Consider the following 4,368-nt stretch of genomic DNA (forward strand, 5'->3'; position numbering starts at 1 on the left):
CTAGCTAATGCTATGGACCCATAGTCCAGGGGTGAACTACTCACTCATCACTCCGGAGGCGACCATGGCGGTGAAGAGTCCTCCGGGAGATGAATCCCCTCTCCGGCAGGGTGCCGGAGGAGATCTCCGTAATCCCCCGAGATGGGATTGGCGGCGGCGGCGTCTCCGGAAGGTTTTCCGTATCGTGGCTCTCTGCATCGGGGGTTTCGCGACGGAGGCTTTAAGTAGGCGGAAGGGCAACGCGGGGGCCACACGAGGGCCCCACACCATAGGTCGGCGCGGCCGGGGCTCGGGCCGCGCCGCCCTAGTGTGGCGGCGCCTCGTGGCCCCACTTCGACTCCCCTTCGGTCTTCCGGAAGCTTCGTGGCAAAATAGGACCCCGGGCGTTGATTTCGTCCAATTCCGAGAATATTTCGTTACTAGGATTTCTGAAACCAAAAACAGCGTAAAACAACGAATCGGCTCTTCGGCATCTTGTTAATAGGTTAGTTCCAGAAAATGCACGAATATGACATAAAGTGTGCATAAAACATGTAGATATCATCAATAATGTGGCATAGAACATAAGAAATTATCGATACGTCGGAGACGTATCAGAGCCCATGAACGAGGAGGACCTCGCGCTGGCCAACATCAACGCCGCCATCGAGGAGCGCCTCGCCGACCTCACGCGCGTGACGAAGGAGCACGAGGAGACCTGCCGGGCCGGTCGCCGCCGATTAGGCGACCTCCTCGGGCAGAAGAACGAGCTGCTCGCTATGCGAGCAGCCCGCCACTTCATCCAGATGCCCTCGCCCGAGCGGCGCGCCCGGGAGGCTGCTGCATCGACGGAGCGCGGCCGACAAGAGCGCACGTGGCGGCGGAACGGGACCCACGAGGCCCAGGCCGCCGGCCGCGTCCGCCTGGAGGCGCGCACCGCTGTGGAACGCGCCGCCCTGCAGGAACTGGAGCTATGCGGGAAGCGGATGGTGCCGCCTCAGGAGGCGGAGCGCGAGCGCGCCCGAGGCGCGCGAGCGGAAAGGAGGAGGATGAAGTCCTCCGCCGCGCCACCCAGCTCATAAGCTGGAGTGGAATCCTCACGCGTACAGGCCGCCCGCGTCGAGTGAAATCCACGGCCCCGACGGCGAGCCGGCGAGGGAGTCGCCGGCGAGGCCGCCGGCCCCGTACGTATTAGGATAGAACTAGTAGGCTAAAAAAAATGTAATGATTCCTTTGAATGAAAAAAATATTTCTATTTCTATGACACGCGGGCCATGGGTGGACAAGGGGCGGACATGAGCGACCAGCATTCGGCGTCCGCGGCCACGCAAACCCGCCCCAGATTTGGGCTGGGTTTGGGTCATCCCGTAAGCCGCGGCCATCCGTTTTAGGGATGGGGACACGCGCTGGGCCGCGTTTTTATCCGGCTCGCGCGGGCGCGGTTTGGATCGCCCCGTTGGAGATGCCCTAAGGCCGTTGCGTTCCCTGCATCCTCAGCGCTTGGACGGCGCTCGCGTCGCCGTGGGGCCCGGTGTCGCTGTGTGGGCTGTCATTTGGGTCTGGCCCGCTGCTGCATGGTAGACGCGTGTTCTATTCGGACCTACTCTATTCTTTCCGTCGGTGTGCGTGTTTGACTGACGGCGTTCTCGGAATCTCCTCTCTCTCGCTCGTCCCAGTGCTCCCAGCCAAGGAGCTCAGGGCAGTTGCAGCCCGGCCAGGGGACACACCCTCACGAAGAGCGGCCGCAGCGGGCGGAACGAGTTGTTCTTCGACCAGATCGGGGCCGGGGGAGCAACGACGCGGCGGCTTGGGGAGGCGCCGGCGGGATCCGCCAGGAGAGTCGCCAGCCAACGGCCAAAACGAGGTGGTGACGGTTGAGGAATGGACGGTGGCTGCCGGAATGGAGCGGCGGTGGTCGGGCAAGGCTGGCGGCGGCCGGAACGGGATGGAAGCGACCAGATCGGGGGCTAAATGGGGTCGGATTGAGGCCAAATCAGACCAAGATCCCCAAGAAATACATTCAAGATTCAGCTATGGAGGAGGAGAGGTGGGAGAGCGGCCGGCGCACAGGAACTACAGCCTTCAACCTTTGGAGAAGAAATCGCCCCGACGATCACGGCTTCGGCCACCAGCCACTGGAGTACAGCAGAACGAGGTCCCCTACCTAAGGTCACACATGCAGTGTGCCATCACGACGTCCAATAGCTCATTGCCGCCGGCCGAGCTGCCCGACTCTCCTGCTGTTGCGTCCTCCCAGTGAAACCCAGCTCTGAAGACACGAGACTGATCTGCATCTGTTTGCATCTTTCTTTGTTCGGATGGATGCTTATAGGTAAGAAAGTAATATACATTCTGTTTGTTCTTTGATTCTGACTTTCTCAATGTCTATCATGTGCTTGGGGAATGTATCATAAGAAGCGACCAATTTTTTTGTAGCTCTACTTATGCGTTCTGGTGTGAAAGTGTGGATGTCGGCATGGCTGTGAGGATATGTGGTTTGAACCTGGATTTTGGTAGTGTTGATTCTCAACAAGATTTTTTGGATGGCGCACATTTGCCTTAGTTGCTTTTGTTATACATTATAATTGGAATAGTGAAGATATGCTATAACTGGTACGCAAAAGAGGTGTAATGAATTGAGACAAGACGGTTCGGGTTTTAGTAAACAAATTCTGTTACGTTGTTTTTAGTTTAGTAGTTCTCCATAATCTTAAATGCCTACAGCTACATACAAAAAGGGAATGCAGCCAAGATTTAATTGTTATGAATTTCTAGATTTATGTATAGAGATGATTTTTCTTTAGATAAAGATAGATGGTGCTTCATATTTATGACTCAGTAGTAGTTTCAACCTCACAATTGTTGTTCTATTAGTATACAAACTGATTCAGTTATTACTGATAACAAGCACTCAAGCACATGTTGCTTAATTTTGTCAAAGATTTGTATTTGATATTTACCATGTTCTTAAAGAGAAGACAATGAAAATAGCCTGTGCGTAGCAAAAATGGGGTTTCAATATTTCATTATTCATTTGTTACAGACTTACAGTAGGAGGTGATTTGCACCAAGCTGCTTAAGTAACACGTTTTATTTCAAGAAACCAAAATCACACAATCTAGCATGTTCCTGATTGTTTCGTTACACATGTGATGGGATGCAAGTAGGATTCATCATGCATGCCTGTCTAGGATTTTTTAAGTCGTCGTATAAAGGCGAGTATTACTATATTGAGTATTGCATTGCTGATTTTATGATAAATGTAGGAAACAAGTCCAGTATACATCTGAAACCACTCTGTTGAAAGCCAAATACTTTCAAGTTGCAGAGGTTGACGGGTTGTGTTTTTAATCAAAAGAAGATTGCAAAGTATACAACCTAAGTTGTTTCAAGTTCATGTGCTACGCCAATCCATTGGAGAATATCTGGCCAACAGAGTGTATCATGTGTTGCAAATTCTTCTTGGATCATAGTTACTGCCAAAGAGGCATAAGACATCAATTCTCTTAGTTGTGTAGGCTGATCATCATTGTTGATCCCATGAAAGAACAATTCTTGTCCCTAGCATTTTAAAGAGCTAGCAAGGAAATGCTTTGATCATAGGTAAATGTATACGTCATAAACATCAGCATGAATGCATCGTTAAATTAATATTGGTCAAACAAATTTGTCTTATGAATTTCGATGATATCAAGTTTGAGCTAACAAATCACATGATTATCTAAATACTACCAAGCTATTAAATCATCGTCATTAACATATTGATTTTTGCATGTGGTTTGCCTCTTCTCTTAAAAGGGTGCATTTTATTGATTCAAGTGGAATCACTTAGAATAACACATGATGGTTTTGCAGGTGTTGCTCCTGCACCTAACTATTTGGGCGACACTATGTGGCTTAAGGTAGTCTTCTTTATCTCCACAGAACTGTATCATCATTTTCTACCATCACGCCATCGAATCTGAGACGTTTTTTTTTCCTTTTCCTATCCTATCAGGCTATCATTGTCCATTTCTTTAATAATATGATGTTGTGCCGCTGTAGCTTAGTTAGTCACTGTACACCATATCAATCCGAAGAATGTGATTGGTCCTCTATTCTCATCCAAAATAGTGAATCTATTTTGCTTTTTGGAATTTGATAGCTATCAGCAAATAATAAGATGAGTTTGATGGTACTATTTCTACCACCCTAGCCCAGCCTCATGATTATGTGCACGTTCTGGTGGTAGCACTATGCTAGGCATATTGTATCTGTGACCTGATTCCGTGATTTATTCGTGAAAAGGGTGCAAAGTAAGGATCAATGTTGTAGAAATTTCAGCCATTGTGTGATGTGCATGTCATGGTTTTTAAGGCGTTCACATTTTGCCTTAGGACGCTTAAGCGA

Source organism: Lolium rigidum, chromosome 3, assembly GCF_022539505.1.
Source record: "Lolium rigidum isolate FL_2022 chromosome 3, APGP_CSIRO_Lrig_0.1, whole genome shotgun sequence".
Lineage (NCBI taxonomy): Eukaryota > Viridiplantae > Streptophyta > Magnoliopsida > Poales > Poaceae > Lolium > Lolium rigidum.